Source organism: Oncorhynchus masou, chromosome 4 (genome assembly GCF_036934945.1).
Source record: "Oncorhynchus masou masou isolate Uvic2021 chromosome 4, UVic_Omas_1.1, whole genome shotgun sequence".
Classification (NCBI taxonomy): domain Eukaryota; kingdom Metazoa; phylum Chordata; class Actinopteri; order Salmoniformes; family Salmonidae; genus Oncorhynchus; species Oncorhynchus masou.
Window position 1 is genome coordinate 3862053 of NC_088215.1, and position 19466 is coordinate 3881518.

The 19466-nt window shown below is 41.2% G+C and overlaps 1 pseudogene; it reads right to left on the minus strand.

Annotated features, from left to right (window-relative positions):
- The window catches only part of LOC135520267 (zinc finger protein 239-like), a 467619-nt pseudogene extending 448715 nt beyond the window's left edge, over positions 1 to 18904 (minus strand).
- Between the last annotated feature and the right edge of the window lie 562 nt (positions 18905 to 19466).

Consider the following 19466-nt stretch of genomic DNA (forward strand, 5'->3'; position numbering starts at 1 on the left):
CACTAAATGATACATAGTTTAAGTGCATTTCAGAATACAAAAAAAAAAACTGTCCGACAGCAAGATCCGTATTTAAGTTGAAGTTCATCTTATGACAAGTGTCACGTTATGACTATAACTACTGTTCACTGAAGGAGGGAAACTAGGTACAACATACTATTAAATTCACGCCTCGCTCGGGTTTATTCCTTAAATGTAATACGGCTCTTCACCGACCCAGGAAGGGGCGGGGCCAAACAGGTGTTGCACCTCGTTTCCCTCCTTCAGGGAACAGTAATTATAGTGTTAGGTTCTAAGTTTTCAGAGTAAATAACTCGCGGACACTAGAGAAGCTTAACCAAGTTTATTTGTTCCCAAAGGGTCGTTACAGCTGTAATTCAAACAAAAACACGTTTTCACCATCACAAGTATATATACCAGACTTTGGACACTCCTTCTCTCCAATCCTTACATCTTCTGGGTCGACAGGAAGAGGGTAACAGGATACTAAACCCTTATTACTCCCTTCAAGGGATCTGACCTGACTTCAACCCCTCCTTTGCCTAATCCACAGATGTCCATCCACTTCCCTTATAGCAATCCTGTGATCTCCCCCCGTCCACCCAGCACATTCCACAGCCACTCTGTCTTTCTACAGATCTCACTCCTTTTTATACTCTGTATCTGATCTATCATGTCTTTAATATCTCAATGTTCAAAGTTTAGCCCAAATCCAACAGTCATAAAGTTACACTCCCTTTCAGTCGGTCAACTTCGGGTAAAACATATTATGGGAAAATGCAATCATTCCCCATGCCGACCCAAACGGATACTAAATGAAACGGCCCCTGGCAGACCACCCAGATCTTACTTTACAAGATTTGTCAATGTATTAATTGTATTTTGTTTGAAACACTCCTTTCAATGTTGAGTAAGGACACACACCCAATTACACATGTAGAGGTAGGACTAGTCTACCTGGCCTGAGCGCAAATGTAGGTCTATAAATGTGCCCATTTGGGGATGTCTGATAGTATTTCTGATTGTCTTAACGCACCACCACTAATGAGTTCTGGAGCTTCTCAAAGTAATGCTTCATTCACCTCAAACAGCAAAGAAACAAAGTCTAATCAGCATCAATTGCAAATGAGAATAGTTCCTCAAAGTACTTGAAAAATATGCCCAGCTCTCACCCTTTTGATAACCACTCGGCACAAAAGGGAAAAACATAATGCGCTGATCCAGTGGAAATATCAAAATATCCCTTTCACAAATAGCCTACAGCTGTGGTGGTTGAGAACTCACTGGCAGGGGAAACCGAGGGCCCAGAATATTTTATACAATGTTGCAAGCTTGCTATCTCGATTTTTGGGCCGACCCAGTTGATAGTTTATCCAATGTTTCCAGTTCGTTGCAGACAGGCCATGTGTAGCCAATGAGATGTATGTGATATTTATTTATTGGGATATTTTATGCATACAGGCTGCAATGTTAGCATTTTTGAGCTTTATGTAGGTTATTAAAAAAAACTTAGCAATAAAAAAAAATTCTTTATAATTTTCATTTTAAATAGAATGTAGATTAACCACAGAGAATGATGTTGAGATAGACTATAATAATTATTATTAATATTATAAAGTAAATTAAACTGTTTCAATAAAATGTGAATATGAAAATCCTAACTGGCACCAGATCAGTAGAAAGGGTCAGATAACTTGGCACCAAATGGAAAAGGTTGCTGACTGCTGGTGTAGTCTATTACAAGAAACTATAGGAGCATAACGACTACTGGTGTAGCCTATTAACAGAAACTATAGGAGCATAACGACTGCTTGTGTAGTCTATTACCAGAAACTTTAGGAGCATAACGACTGATGGTGTAGTCTACTACCAGAAACTATAGGAGCATAACGACTGCTGGTGTAGCCTATTACCAGAAACTATAGGAGCATAACGACTGCTGGTGTAGCCTATTATCAGAAACTTTAGGAGCATAACATCAGAATTTACGAAGGCCAGCAGCAGCTGGAGGAGGAAGAGTTTTTTTCTGGTGGTTAGGCTATCTTGTTCTCTGGCTCCCGAGTCATTTGTGTGTCTTAATCAAACAGCGTGCTTAAAGTATCAGACCATTTCAGTACATATAGTTGATTTGATTAAAAACACATGGGGTGTGTCTATATATGGAAAAATACACGTTATAACATTTCTACCAATCGGTTGAAAGAAAAGACTCTTGGTTGACCCATGATATTTTTTATTTGGGGCCCTAGTGCATTTATTAAGTTCAGACCGCTTCCCTTTTTACACATTTTGTTACGTTACTTATTCCAAATTTGATTTTTTTTTAAGCATTAACTGAAAATGTTAAATGTTTTAGGAATGCCTGAGGCTCAAGTCAATTAATAATGTTGAGGATATACAGTGTTTGTTTACGTTTACTGATAAACATTGGAGTATAAAAAGCTTATATTTTTCTGATGGGGTACGACAGTTGAACTAAGCTCATGAGGCATTTATAAGTGATTTCTTCAAGAAACAATGGGTACATATCATTAATGTATAAGTCCCAAAATGGATGTAACAACTGCTGATTGACCCTTTATTAAGACTACATATTGGGCTAAACTAATAAGAGATATTGAGGATTACAGTATTTCAGGCATTGTCATGAGATGCATTTGATCAATTGTTAACGTTTTGTTGATGGTCCACTCTTGATGTTCTACATGTTAGTGTAGTTTCAGCCATTCCGACAGAACAACATTAAAGTGTAGAACCCCTTCACTGCATATTGGTTCAACGACTGCAGAGACGGTACTTACTGGTGTTAAACAGATCTCCAACCTCTTCTTCCTTCTCTTTCAACGTGACAGTCATCCCCCTCCTCCTCTTTCACTCCAACAACTGCATCCTCCTCTTTCTCTTCTTTTACTGTAACATCCTCCTCCTCTTTCACTCTGAACGTGTCTTCCTCTTCTTTCACTGAAACGTCTCTCTTCTTCTTTCACAGTAACATATTCACCCTCTACTTACTTGTTTTACTGTAACATCCTCCTCTTCCTTCTCCTCTTTCACAGCAACAATGTTCTGCCACAGACCCTCTTTCGCCGTCCAGCAGACCTCCTCTTCTTTAACCAGTGGAGAGTAGTTTAGGGAGCTCATGTTCGGGGACGTTAGCTAGCTAGCTATCATTAGCGACTAGTCTAGTGCTAACTTAACCAGCCAGCTACTATAGCTGACTAATACAAAATAACGTAATATTAAATTAAATAGGTTAACAAGTAGATACGACAGAAGTGTGTCTAAAACACAGTAGCTAATATTGACCGAAATCGTAAAAATAGCTTGAATCTTTCGGCTATGTTGGCTAGCAAGCTACCGAGGTGGTTGACGAGCTGTTTCTGAAGAACCGTCCACTAGATTATACGTCACGCTGGCAGCATCGCCTGAAAGACGCAAATCGCCGTCTGCTGACTGGAGGGGAAAGGCAGTTGAGGATCATATTTTATTTTCAGACAAAGATTATTTTTAATGGATTTAATTAAATAATTCTATTATATTGAGACATATAAACACCTGAATGTGTTGATTGATTAGTGCGAATAAAAAATGTTTACTACAGCAAATTTAAGACAGTTTCATTAAGTCAAACTAAATCTAAATAAGTAGAAAGCTACTGCTTATACATGTAACAATACATCATTACTTGGCTCATCTCATTCTAGCGACTCCTTGTAGCGCCTGCAGGCTGATCTCGGTCGTCAGGTGAACGAACTGTGTTTCCTCCGACATATTGTTGCGGCTTGCTTCCGGGTTCAGCGGGCTGATGTGAAGAAGCTCGGTATTGCGGGTCATGTTTCAGTGGACGTATGGCTTGACTTTCGCCTCCCCCAGAGATGAAACAAGATCGAAATTGGGGAGAACAACGGGGGTAAAATTATTTAAAATTTAAAAAAGGATAAAAAAAGGTTGCATCCCAACGTGGCAATACACAGCAGGCAACGTGACCGTGTCACAATGAACTCAAAGGTTTTACCATTGGAACGCTTGATGTAATTAAATCAAACGTATTACCATTGGAACACTTGATGTAATTAAATCAAACGTTTTACCATTGGAACACTTGATGTAATTAAATCAAACGTTTTACCATTGGAACGCTTGATGTAATTAAATCAAACGTTTTACCATTGGAACACTTGATGTAATTAAATCAAACGTTTTACCATTGGGACGCTTGATGTAATTAAGTCAAACGTTTTGCCATTGGAACACTTGATGTAATTAAGTCATTATTATTTTCGGATATAAAGACTACGCTGTATCAACAAAAAACGGATTGCAACTTGTAAAACACCCAGGAAGAAAATTACAGACGGAGGCGCAACAACTTCCAAATTTGTTCGACATTTGAAGCTGCACAAAGAACGGTAAGTCGTGGCTAATATAGCCGACAGCTATACAATTAATTGTTTTGCTAGTATAGCACGTAGGCTAATGTAACAAATCAATGAGCCTCCACACAGTCAGTGCTGGAACGTGAACATTGCACTCAAGATTGAGCTACAACTGGCTTGGCAGTTGGTAGCCTAAATCCTGCCTGATGTTACTGCTGTTCCTAAAACCATTGACAAACGTTAGCCTACTGTAACCACACAGAGAGAGGGTGTGTGTGTTAAGGTTGGGCGATTGTGTTCAAGCCTACATCGCCTAATTGCGCCCCATAGCTTGTCTTGACTTGGCACTTGAGTGCTTACTTGTGATTTGTAAAACAATGACTTGGTCCCACCTCTGGTATATACTGTATTCTATTCGATTGTATCGTAGTCTATGTATTACTCATCTCATATGTATATACTGTATTCTATCCTGTTCTACTGTATATCAAATTTTATTTGTCACATACACATGGTTAGCAGATGTTAATGCGAGTGTAGTGAAATGCTTGTGCTTCTAGTTCCGACAATGCCATAATAACCAGCGAGTAATCTAACCTAACAATTCCACAACTACTACCTTATACACACAAGTGTAACGGGATAAAGAATATGTACATAAAGATATATGAATGAGTGATGGTACAGAATGGCATGGCTAGATGCAGTGATGGTATTGAGTACAGTATATACATATGAGATGAGTAATGTAGGGTATGTAAACATTACATCAATTTCCATTATTAAAGTGGCTGGAGTTGTCAGTATGTTTTCCAGCAGCCACTCAATGTTAGTGGTGGCTGTTTAACAGTCTGATGGCCTTGAGATAGAAGCTGTTTTTCGGTCTCTCGGTCCCTGCTTTGATGCACCTGTACTGACCTCACTTTCTGGATGATAGCGGTGTGAACAGGCAGTGGCTCGGGTGGTTGTTGTCCTTGATGATCTTTATGGCCTTCCTGTGACATCAGTTGGTGTAGGTGTCTGGAGGGCAGGTAGTTTGCCCCCGGTGATGCGTTGTGCAGACCTCACTACCCTCTGGAGAGCCTTACGGTTGTGGGCGGAGCAGTTGCCGTACCAGGCGGTGATATAGCCCGACAGGATGCTCTTGCTTGTGCATCTGTAGAAGTTTGAGTGCTTTTTGTGACAAGATGAATTTCTTCAGCCTCCTGAACCTGAACTGCGCCTTTTTCACAATGCTGTCTGTGTTGGTGGACCAATTCAGTTTGTCCGTGATGTGTACGCCGAGGAACTTAGTCTATGCCCCTCTGACATCACTCGTCCAAATATTTATATATTCTTAATTCCATTCCTTTAGATTGTGTGTATTGTTAGATATTACTGGACTGTTGGAGCTAGAAACACAAGCATTTTGCTACACCCGCAATAACATCTGCTAAACAAGTGTATGTGACAAATAAAATGTGATTTGATGTACATAGGTCTGGTGTTGTAGATCATTCTACACTCTGTGGATCTCCTGCATGTATTTTCTGAAGTTTAATCAGACCACTTGAATCAGAGTATCTCTTGCCACATTGATCAAAGCTTTAAGGCTTCTCTCTTGTGTGGGTGGCTAAGTTAAAGTTGGGTACTGAGGTACTGTAACCCCTTAGCTGAAAGCCGGTAAAAGTTTTTTTGGGGTAATGATTCTCAGCCATTATTGCTTTTCTTTTCAGTTTTTCCTTTTTTAGAAGAGAGCGGGAGTGGAGATGGCGCAAAATTCTTCAAATAGGTTGGTCCCTGGGATTGGGCTGGCGAATACAGTTCGCTTTGCGTGGAAGGACAAGGAGATTGAGCCATTCGGACGTGAAACATTTGGAAGGACTATCTTGATGTGGATCCTTAAACTGACAGGGAAGGATGTGTTTTGCCTCCAAGGTTACCCGTTGGAGGGAACTTATGATGTGGCTTTACACTCAGAAGAAAAACACGATGAGATCCTGAAAAAGGTGCGAGAAGTGGGAGGTGCGAGGCCGATGTGCCACTACGAGGTAACCAGCTTGGCAAAAAACAATTTCAGGATTGTAACTGTGAACATTTATAACCCATACGTCAAGGACAAGGAGGTGAGGGCCTTTCTGGGGACATACATGGATGACATCTCCTCAGCAAGGCACCTCAAGGACTCCCTGGGTTTTTGGAATGGGAGGAGAGAATTCCAGGCCCTCCTCAGGGGGGACCCAAAGGGACTGGGCGGCTACCTTCATCCTCCAGCTATGTTCTCCCTGGGGGCTGACAGGGGGACATTGTTTTATGAACGTCAGCCCCCGTTTTGTAGGAGTTGTATGGCCTACGGGCACATCCTAGCCTCGTGCAGCACAAGAAAGTGCAGATTTTGTGGATCTGGGGCGCATGAGGCGAAGGACTGTGACGAGCTCAAGGCGTGCCACGGGTGTGGCTCGCCAGCACACCTGTGGCAGGAATGCCCGGCTCGTCAAAGGTCATATGTGTCTGCGGTTGGGGGGGGAGCTGGAGCGGGGGATGGGGGAGGAAGAAGAAGAGGAAGGGGAGGAGGCCCAGACCAAGAACCGAGCACAGGCCCAGAGGGGATGGCCTCACGGAAGAAGGAGGAGCAAAGAGCGGCAGCAGGAGGAGAGGGGGACAGAGAAGGCACGGGAGCAGCAAAACCGGGAGGAGAGGAGGGAAAAGAGGTGGAAGGAAGCAAGGGAGTGGAGGAGCCAGAGAGAGCAGCAATGGCGGGAGAGGTGGTGGAAAAGGAGTCGGTGGCAGGACCAGTGGAGGAGGAGGGAGTGGGGGGACAGCAGAATGCCGAGTGTCCTTGTGGAAGTGATGGGGGAATGGTGGAGGAACTTGCGGGGGGTGGTGTCTTCCTGTTACCACCATCGCAAAAGAAGAGAGGGAAGAGGAAGGAGCTCTCGACAGACAGCGAGAGGGAAGGGGGCATGGAGGGGGTGGCCAAGCGAGTGATGGGGGCGGGAGAAACTTCTGTGTCCTCGCTGGCTTCCCCAGCCCCTCAACTCCTGGAGGAGCTTTATACACCAAGCACGGCTCAGGGCTGGTCAACTGAGGGGGGGTCGCAGTTCCTGTTTGGGGACATGGGCTCCCCCACTCTCTACCCAACCAGATACGGGGCTGGGGAAGTGGCGGAGTTTGGTGGTCAACCCAGGATGCAGGGCACTCAGGAGCCAAACACCATTCCTGCATCCTGGATTGGTGAGATGGAGGAAGATGGGGGACGTCGGGAGGAGAGACGGCGTCCCTGCCGGTGGAGATGGAGCAGGAGAGCATTGAGTGAGGCTCCTGTTTGTTTTTTTGGGGGGGGTGGTTAGTAGGTGGGTGATGGTTGTTTTGAATTTATTTTATAATTTTTTTAATGGAGCCTACTATAACTTTTGTTAGTTTAAATGTAAGTGTTCAAGGGGGATTCGGTTTGGGTTATAGGGGGGTTGCACTCATCAGGGGTAGGGATTTTGTGTGGGCACAGGGAGGTAATGGTTTAGGGTTAATTTGTGGTTATGCAGGGGAGGGTTTTGGGGGTGGATGTCACCTTAAGGGATTGCAGATATTGATTAGTGGGGGTGTACGGGCCACAGGTGGCGGCAGACAGGAAGGAGATGGTGGAGATGGTCTGGGAGGGAGTGAGTGCAGACGAGGGGTCTGGACAACAAGCTCAAGGACCTGAATTGGTTGAGCCTCCACAAGTGCTTGCCGGTACGTTCCATCATGTACAGGCATAGCTTGGCGCGATCCCCCACCTGTCCAAGACCATCTTGTGGCGGGGAGGAGACACCATTTGGGACTGTGCCTTTTCCGGAGTAGTATGGGCACGGCTGTTGTTTGGTGGGTGAAAGGGAATTCTGTTTTAACTTGGGCTAGGGTAGAGAGAGGTGTATGGAGAGTGAGGGGGATGGTCAGGGACAGGTTTCTGCTCTGACTTCTCATAAGCCTCTTTAAATGGGTGCTGTGGGAAGCCAGGCAGGACATGGTAAAGACAGGGAGAGATTGGGGGGTGGCGGGGATAGTGAGGAGGTTGGAAGGAAATTTGAGGGGGAGGATGAAGAGGGAGGAGAGGAAGTGGGGGCAGCATATTGCCCGGGAGAGGTCGAAGGGAGGTTTAGGGCTGGGGTTAATTTAGATGATTTAAGGGGATATTTTAGGGACGGGGAGATGTAGTTTGTAGGCATGAAGGGGAGGGAAGATGCTCCGCTGAGTTTTTTGTTGTTGTTGGGTTTTTGTCTCGTTTAGAATTTTAAAATGCATATATTTGAGTTTGTTTGGAATATTGATGGTTTTGTTTTATATGAATGGCATTGTACATAATAACTTATATATAAAAATTCTTCCACTATGTCGATATAGTGCCTGGTTTGTAAGTTTAGTATCACTTTTCAACCAACCCAGTTAATTTGTTGAAAATGAAAAATGTTGAAATGAACAATACGTCAAAGGATTCAACTACTAAAAACTGAAACAAACGATCAAACGGATCAATCCCACTGGACATTGGGTTTGATTCAGACCCTGCCAGCATGGCCAGAGATGTAACTTATAACCACCACAGACCTTTCATGCCTGACAAAAAACACCTAAGTATTAGATTTACTGCCTCAGACACCATTCACAATGCTGGCAGAGGTACGAGTAAAACATGACATATTATTTCCTAACCATTCACAATGCTGGCTGAAATGCATATTATTTCCTAATTGTAAAAGAAATCCCCACTCCTTAATCAACTATTCTCCCACTGTTTAACCAGAATAACATGAGTTGTGTCCTTCATACTGTTAGTCCAAAAGAATATTCAGCAACTTCGATGTCATGTATTGTCATGTTATGCTCACTATAAGAAATCCTGTATAATGAAACATCACCAAGTGAAATACGAGAATAAATCCTGAATGTATTGAAATGCCTGGAGAGGATGTGTTAATTCATAACCCATCATTTATTTGCTTGAAGGGCTGGCACGCTCCCTGACCTTAAACCCCAGGAAGAGTAACTGCTGCCTGGGCAGGAACTCATGGGGATCCATAATAAACCCCAGGAAGAGTAGCTGCTGCCTTGGCAGGAACACAGTCATGTGATACGTTGTATAGAAAAGTCCAATCTTAGGAGAGTACATGGGAGACACTATACTGTGTGTCTGCGGGTGTCTATCTGGTCAAAACCACTGATATAGGTGCCCCTCCACCCTCTGGTGGGATGGACCAAGATTCCAATACTTAGATGAGTGTGTGTATATGTTGTGAAATTGTTAGATATTACTGCACTGTCGAAGCTAGAAAAACAAGCATTTTGCTACACCCACAATAACAACTGCTAAACAAGTGTATGTGACGAATAAAATGTGATTTGATTTTGATTTGAAAAAAACGTCCTCTTTATCAAATGTGCTTTTGGCTGGGGTCAAAATGACCAAAGGATTTGAATGTGTTAAAAGTCCATATTGATACAGAAACACTAAACCATATTTAGATTTATTAATAGCAAGTTGATTGACAAAGTCATGAAAAATTTGGAAGAATTGAATAAACCACATTTTTGGCTATGATAAAAGATATGCCTCTGGGGTCAAAATGATCCATGTCAGAAGTATACATCGCAAATGGGTAGTGGGTGTAAAGTTTGTTTTAAATACTCACTCATTAAACGCGAATCAATCAACACATGCTTCTCTTTGAATGACTTAATATAATATTAACCTTTTGTGAAATAAATGAAAAATACCATTTTGGTTCCTCAACTGCGTTGCCCACTCCAGTCAGCAGATGGCGATGTGCGTCTTTTAGGTTCCGGCGACACTGCCAGTGAGGTGCTCATTACTCTTTCAGTTTAGTCTTGTGGTTTTTTTAATCTTATGTTTGTGTACTAAATATTTCTGTTTTTTCATTGGTTTTTATTTGTTTTTTCCCTATGAAGCCTTTGTGTTGCATCCATGTCTGAAATGTACAGCTTGATTTGATTTGAACATATTGTAAGACAAATCGTTCCAATGACCAATCGAGACTCATGTCAAACCAATGAACAAATGTGTAAAAGCAACACGTATCTTGGTCCATCTTAGTATGAAAAACAGACCAATCCCCCTTTTCCAGCCTGCTGAAGGCGTGGTGGAGTGGTAAACACCACCCCCGGCTCTACCAAGGGCTTGAGGTGGACTCCCACAGCTCTGCTTATGTCATGTTCTGTGGCCTTGCCGTTCCATTTCTTGACTGCTCCTGCAACACAGAAACACATTTAATCATATTATATAAAACACTCAAAGTCATGGATATGGAGCATCTACAGCCTCAGTTACACCTGGCACCTAAATGTGACTTCTGTCATCTGATCACTCAGAGCTGCATTAGGTTCAGATCTACCAGGATGGGCCTTTGACATAGTCTGGACATGGTCAGGCCACTGAATATGCGTAAGCAATATTGATTGGTGAATGAGTGGGGGAAAGTACATTTGACACAAATGACTTTCATAATAACAAAGAACAAATGTGTGTCTGAGGGGAAATTAACTTTCATACTTCCAAAAGTGGTGAGAAATTACACCAATATCAGTGGAAAATTTGCACTAATGTAAATAACCATAGATGATGGAACATATTCCCTTTTGCTGACGTGATGAACCGCTAAGGGGACATAAATATTTACCATCTAAACCATGTGACCTCTCACCTCTCTGGCTGTAGAAGAGTTCTTCCTAACCAGTCCATCAACAGCTCTCTGACTGAGCTCCATCCTCACTGGGTCTTCAGAGGAGAGGAAGGCTGAGGTGGGATGGAAGGATGACTGGATCAGTCAGCCAAAAAAGTGTAGAGCTGCGGTCTATGCTGTCTGACAAAATCACTATTTTAGTAGTTCATTAAAGTAATTTAGGCTTTAATACCAACTATCAATCATTTAGATCATGTATTTTCAGGTAGAGATACATCCTTGGAACGTCCCTAGCAATTTCACTAATTAATTTGAATTAACTTAATCATTATGACACACCACTCACTATTGTCATTGGTTGCACTGTCTGTCTACATAACCTGGTTCAAGTATTCATGACATTACCCTGAGGAAGGCACAGTGATGCTGAAACGTTGGTAAAAACCCATTAAATTGCTGGGAGCTTATATATGGAGTGTGCGACTTTATTTTGATAGTTTATTGTTTATTCGTCGTTAGTCAGCACCTCCTCACACACTATTTTTCTGGGTGTGCGCCAGCTCATGTTTTTTAAGGATAGGTAACAACACATCCTCCACGCTGATCCTCAACACAGGGGCCCCTCAGGGGTTTGTGCTCAGCCCCCTCCTGTACTCCCTGTTCACTCATGACTGCACGGCCAGGCATAACTCCATAATTAAGTTTTCCGATGCCACAACAGTGGCAGCCTGATCACCAACAACAAGGAGACAGCCTATATGGAGGAGGTCAGACTCATACTGCAGAATGAATGACTGACTGCACAGTTCAACATCAGTTCACCGACTCACCTCATATTGTATTGGAGCAGCAGCAGCTGACTTGATCGTTGATGCTAATCATCATGTTTTGAATCTGAGAGTAAATAGATCCGACTACAACTCTAAAAATGAAGGGTTCAACTGGAGTTGTTCTCAGATCCCCTAAGAAACGTAGGGTTCTTGACAATGAAAAACAGACCCAAAAGTTTATTCAAATAACTTCTTAGAAAGTGGGGTTCACTCTAACTTTATGGAAAAAGGTTTATTCAAAAAATATAGCAACTCATATTGGGAAGAACCCCCCCCCCCCCCCCCTGAATTTTCAGGATGTATGTGCAGTTTTTTTCAAATGCGTTACCAGGACGGAAAAAATCCAATACGCGTTTTATAGTTCCATCCTTAGGGTAATTACCCTAAAGTGGACACACTCCCATCAGTTTCTGAGACACTGCCCAGACTTTGTAGACTGTTTAATAATGCTTAAGCCTCATCTTTATCAAATTATCCATTAAAAATAACAACTCAAAACCTACATTAGTCTACATATGGGTTGTTTAAATTGTATCTAATTATATTCCCAGTATTACTTTATCAAATCTCTAGTAATCGATTATAGACACATACAATTCATCATTTTTTCACAGAATCCATATAAAACGTAAGAAATTCTCAGGTACTCACCACAACCATTCCATTTGCTTTTTCAAGGACTCTCCGCAGCTACGAACCAGCTCTCCAAACATTCTCCCGGCAGAACCAAAAAAATATACATTTGTTTCCAGGACAATGACCGGAATTTAACGGTTCTCTAACCTCCCAGAGACCACGGCAAAGTCAAGCCTCCCAGGAACTATAAACCTTCCACTGCTTTCTGAAATATCATTCCGCTCTCAATACCACTCCATGATACTCTGATGGGCAGTGAAGTAACGGAACCCCAAGATAACATTATATTAAAGCTTACTATCCACATGTCAATCATCTGATTAAGCATATTTCTATATGAGGACCTATAGATCTGAGGAACTATAGATGTCTGTGAGGAACTACAGATCTATGTTACTATCCAAAATTCTGATTAAGACTCAGTCACACAACTCACATATCACAGTCACACATCTCTCATATCAGTCACACAATGCTATTCCCAAACATACCTAATCAATTAGTTGTTTTTGAACAATATTTTAACCTGCAGAAATATTTTCACATTTCTATGTCATGGTCAGTTCCTAGGATAATGCAACTCATACATTTACATATTTTAATACTTCTAAAATGGGGTACAGGTTTAACGCAATTACAGGTTTAAAACAATTACAGGTGCACCTTACTATCTATATCATAAATTGTCTTAACTAGTTAACACAGATTATAGTTTTCATCCAGTTCACTCAGAGCCTCCTGACTCTGTCCTGTTTACGCCTCCAAGGTGCCCCCCTCAAACAAGAATACACACTTCTTAAAACTACACTTGTTTCGCTCGCCTCTTTCTTTAAAAAAAAAATAGGTTGGAGATGTGGTATCCACTCGGCTCGCTGCCTCTCAGATCAAAGGTGGGTCCATCTGCTCCACTCCCGAAGTGTGGTCTCCCTAAGATCCCAAGTTAGAGGGATCCCTCGTGCACCACGGTCACCAAATCAGGATTCACATCCCCATCGCCAAATGTGGTGGTTAATTTCTTTAATATCAAATGACAAACTTATCACACAAGTCAGAGTTCTTCTTAAAATACATCTTTATTCACTTAATAATAAGGGAGCAGGTCAATACAACGTACACATAACGTCAATCAATTGAGTGCTCTACGATAATGATGGCTGGTCGACCAATCACGCTCAGATGAAAGTACAAAGGTCTTTTACAGCCAAGATACACCCCTTTCAACCTACATGACGACTAACAGATGTATAGAACGGGTCACACGATTAAGATTTGTATGAAAGATACTTATAATTCTCAGCAGACAGTATCTGCTGTAAAAACAGTACTCTTTGTGTAGAGACCAGGGTCTGGCCCTGGGGTCATCTCTCCCTGGTACCATATACCAAACATTAACTCATGCTCTAGAATGTGGTCTCTTTAGGTTATCGCCCAAAAGACATTGTAAATCTCCTGTCAGTGTTATCTCCCAGAGGCCCATCCTCAGTAGAACACACAGACACAATAGTTCTAAGAACCCTCTATTCTGTTGCATAAAACAACCATTTAATGCAATAAAAGTATTATAACATAATCTTGCAGTTTTGCTCTGTGTCCACTGAAAGTTGACTAGTAACAACAACTGGGACATACAAGACACCTATCATGAGACCCTCTAAATCTGCCCAAGAAGAGGAAAACAAAAGAAAAACCCACACCAAACGTACAGACAGGAAGTAAACCAAAAAAAAGTGGAGCAACTAAAGGTGTTGACTCTCCACATCTATCAAGACAACTGGAGCACTGGGCCAGACACTCTTAAATAGAACCTGGACCAGCTCAGGTGAAACACCTTCCCACTAACAAGATGGACAAGCCAGCACAGGTGTAACACATACTGACTAACGAGGTGACACCAATCTGTGCGCCCAACGTGCTAACAAGTTAGACGTGCTAAAGTCCAACCTCAAAACATAAATGGAAAAACCAAAGCCTGCAACACCTTCCCCCTTAAGACAACAAATATATCCTATATTTTTGTTGAACAAGTTTGCTCACCACCAACAGAAAACAACTTGCTAATAACAAGGAAAAAAACATACTTGTAAATAATCATATACAACATAATTTCTTCTCCTTTTTCATTTTTTTGAATCCTAAAACTCACTAGCTTCTAGAACTCTCGTCCCCTTGGAACAAGCCCAAACAAAACTCATCTCTAATAGGGAAGCAAATATGAAGAAATGAAATATGAGGTGATTTGAGTCATGCTTCTTTAGTAGTGGAATAATGACAATTAGCACTTGAATGTTGTCAATAAATACTGGAGTGATGTAGGATTATTAATCAAAATGATTATAGACCAATTTATTATACTGCATCCATGTGCATAAGCTGCAAGTACATTGAAATTAAGCTGTTTTCAAGTCATTGAAAAAACGACCTGAAAAGATGTCTTTTCAACTTTCACTTTCAACTACAACCAACATATATTGGACGTTGGGCAGTCTTATTTTCAACGTCTTTTGAATGACATTTTGCTAAATGGGAATAGCGCAATGTCAAAACACAGTTTTAACATGTCCAAATCAATAACCAATATGCAGAAACAGTTTGGGATATATTGAAAGCCTAAACATTTCGAAGTGTTGCATTTTGATTCAAGTGGGTCACCAACATGTTAAATGTAACAGAACTCTTTTTTTTGTTAGTCACTTTTTGATAAATCTCATAGACTGGATTTTTTCCGTGAGGCTAATATCAATTTAACAAATGTTTGGGGTTCTACATTCTGACATCATTAAAATACTCCTACTACAATGTTAAGACATTCTACATTGTGACATTAATTAAATGATATCATGAAACAGCTCCTTCATGTATTTTCTGATGTTTAATCAGAGATCTTTTATCAGAGTATCTCTTCCCACATTGATTACAGCTATAAGGTTTCTCTCCAGTGTGTATTTTCTGGTGTGATTTCAGGGTTTGTAGCCGAATAAAACTCTCCCCACAGTGATCACAGCCATAAGATATATCTCCTGTGTGTATTCTCTGGTGTATAGTTCGATAGCTAGTAAATGTAGCAAAACTCTTCCCACATTGATCACGGCTATAAGGTTTATGTCCTGTATGTCCCCGTCTGTGTACTATCAGGCTGCTTAGCTGAGTAAAACTCTTTCCACATTGAACACAGATTAAAAGGTTTCTCTCCAGTGTGTGTTCTATGGTGTGATTTCAGGGAGCTTGACTGAGTAAAACTCTTCGCACATTGATCACAGCTATAAGGTTTCTCTCCTGTGTGTACTCGCTGGTGTATTTTAAGTTCTGATGAAGATTTGCAACGTTTCCCACAGTCAGAGCAGTAATGAGATGTCTTCCCTGTGGGTCTCTGCTGGTGTTTCTTGAGCAGTTCTGATGTGGAGAGACTCTTCTCTGTCTCGTCAGCATCATGATGTTGTTGAGACTCCCCAGAGGCCCCGCAATAGTCCCGTCTCTCTCCTGTGTGAATGACAACGTCAGACAGGCGGTTAAAGTCCCACAACAGCAGAAATCCACTGTTAATTTGAGGTAAAAGGTGATGCCCAGAGCATACCCATGAAGTTGTACAACAATTTACATCTGTTAAATTATATGACAATTGTCTTGTTTTCTCGTTTTCACAGTAGTAACATCGGTGATTGTGGGCTAGACATAAGTTATTCAAACGTTAAATCCTAAGCAATGTGCCAGACGACTTTTGGTCTCCAATATAGGCCCCTTTCTGTGTTTAATAAAATTGCATCAGGAGGGCGATGCACACACAATTTGGTTGCAGAAATTCCTCCCTGCTAATGCAGAAACCGCTAGTTATGGATGTAGTATATCTGTCTGGAATAAAAATGGGGAGCCATTTTATTTTATGATTTGAGATTTTCAACCATGTATTCTGAATATTACAGCGCAGTATCAGAGCAAGATCAAAAAAGGTGAGCAAATATTTTAGTTTCACAATGTATTCTGAATATTACAGTGCAAGATCAGGAGTGCCACTCAAGGAAACTCACATTAAGCTCTGTGTCTATTCACTAATTCACCACCATGGGGGAAAACTCTGGGGTGTTCTCATAGGCTGACAGCATTAATAGCCTCCATTTCCAGGTTGCTTATGAGTGCATTTCACATTACTTTGGATTATAATTGTAAGGCTCATTTGAATCTCCTGCTTAATATGCGTGTTATTGCCGCAAATCAATTGCTTTATACTTAAACACTTCAACCAGTAAAATGCTATTTGGCTAGCTTTGCCACCAGCCTGACAATGAGGGTTTATACACTAAGTGTTTAACACATTGGCCAATAAATTCACCTAACAACAACATAGACCTACTGTAGGACCTATAACTTTCCCTAACAATAACATAGACCTACTGTAGGACCCATAACTTCTAACAATAACAGACCTACTGTAGGACCCATAACTTTCCCTAACAATAACACAGACATAGGACTATAAATCATTTAATATTTCAGGTGAAACATGGAAACTAAAATGGCTTTGTCATTACATTTCATAACCTGATCACCAGATAATTTTGTGAATAATCCCACTAGGCTACTCTATAATGTGTGGTAATTCTAAATGTCCTCAATAAAGGAATATTGTTCTGTGTGTTGTACAATAGCCTATCATCAAGGAACAGTTCTCAACACATTCTGAGCAGATTATCTCCGTGTCCAAACAGACTAACGGGACCCTACTGTAAATCAAGCAGAAAATAACACATTAAAACATCAATTTATAGGGATGTTGGATCCAACGTGGAGCACGGCATAACTGTCTTTACCAGAGTAATGAATGAAGAACCACTTTGGTTGTTGTTGCATTTTTTTTTTTAATCTTACCTTTATTTAACCAGGCAAGTCAGTTAAGAACAAAATCTTATTTTCAATGACGGCCTAGGAACAGTGGGTTAACTGCCTGTTCAGGGGCAGAACGACATATTTGTACCTTGTCAGCTCGGGGGTTTGAACTTGCAACCTTCCGGTTACTAGTCCAACGCTCTAACCACTAGGCTACCCTGCCGCCCCATGTCATGATGTTTGTAATTTAACTGTCAAAATTGTCCCACAGCAAGATCCAGTATTTAAGTTGAAGTTCATCATATGACAAGCTTAACATTATGACTAAAACTACTGTTCCCTGAAGGAGGGAAATGAAGGAAGGGAGTTTTCATAATGCGACCCAAACGGATACTAAATGAAACGGCCCCTGGCAGACCACCCAGACCTGACCCCGCAAGATGCGTCAGTTTTGTAAATGTATTCATGTAGTCTTTTTTTTGAAACACTCCTGTCAATGTTGAGTAAGGACGCACACCTGATTACGCATATAGTAGTAGGATTAGTCTACCTGGCCTGCACACAAATGTAGACCTATAAATGTGCCCATTTGGGGATGTCTGATAGTATTTCCCATTGTCTTAGCGCTGTACCAATAATGAGTTGTGGAGCTTCTCAAAGTAATTTTTTCTTCACCTCGAAACAGCAAGTAAACAAAGTCTTAATGAAATCAATTGCTAAATGACAATAGTTCCTCAAAGTATTTTCGGAAAATATTTCCAGCTCTCACCATTCGGCACGAGAGTAGTTACATTTCTCCAGCCCCTATCCCTCAGCTGTTTACCAAACGAAGTCTCTGGTCAGCCATTTTGTTGCTTTTTAAAACCTAGATTGTCCCTTTAAAAAGCCACACAACAAGCAATCTGCAGTTGAAACAATAACAAAGCTGTAATTCCACCACTGTTTCGGTAATAAGATGATTATGGGGCTGGAGCAATGTAACTACTCTCAAATTCATAGACAGACCTATGGATGCAAGGACTGACCATCCATGATATCAACATTATAGTTTTAATGTTGAGGCTATACAGTGTTGGTTTGGAGTAAAAAAAACTTATTTGGGGTTCTGATGGGGTACAACAGTTGAACTAAGCTCATGAGGCATGTGTTATATTCTTGAAGAATCAACGGCTATAAAAACATTTATTTAAAAGTCAAAATATGGATGTAGCAATTGCAAATGTCCCCTTTAACACCACACATCAGTTCAACAATCGCAGAGTTTGTGCTTCTGTTTTTAAGACAGTACTTACTAGTGTTAATCAGGGCCCGTTCAGCGTTAGAACCATTGGATGTCTTAATTAAGATGCATTTGGGAAAACGGACCCAGATATCCTGTTTCCTCCTCCTTTTTTGATTTGTTCTTAACTGACTTGCCTAGTCAGATAAAATAAAGGTAAAATGTGACAGTCATCTCCTCTTTCACTCCAAAAACAGCATCATCCTCTCTCTCTTCTTTCACTGTAACAGCCTTACCCGCTACTTGTTTTGTATTGAAACAGTCTCCTCTTTCACGATAACTTCTTTCTCCGTCCAGCAGACCACCGCTTCTTTAGCAGAAGCAGTAGCTTAGTGACCTCATGGTCGGGGATGTTAGCTAGGCTAATGCTAACTTAACCAGTCCGCTAGCTGACTAATAACAACAACACCGTAAATATGAAATTAAATATGATAACTAACTAGACGACAGAAGTGGGTTTAAAACACAGTGGCTAATACACACTAAAGCGTCTAAAGAGCTTAATTGGTTTGTCTATTTTCTCGAGCAAGCTACCGAGGTGTCTGACTAACTGTTTCTGCTGTTGAAATAAGCGTTCCGTCCACTAGATTATACGTCACACCAACAGCATAATCTTTTAAATTCCCAGACCGCCCTCTGCTGACTGGAGTGGGAAACGCAGTTGAGTAAAATGTTTATTTTATTTTCAGACAAGTTAAAGGGTAGGAATCCGACGCCTGAGTTTTTACCCACCAGTGTAACGCAGTTGAGTAAAATGTACAGTCCTGGCCAAAAGTTTTGAGAATTACACAAATATTATTAGCAGGAACAGTATAGACCTAGTCTGTTCATTATATACATCTGCATGATGTATTGTTGCACCATGTAGGAGCAG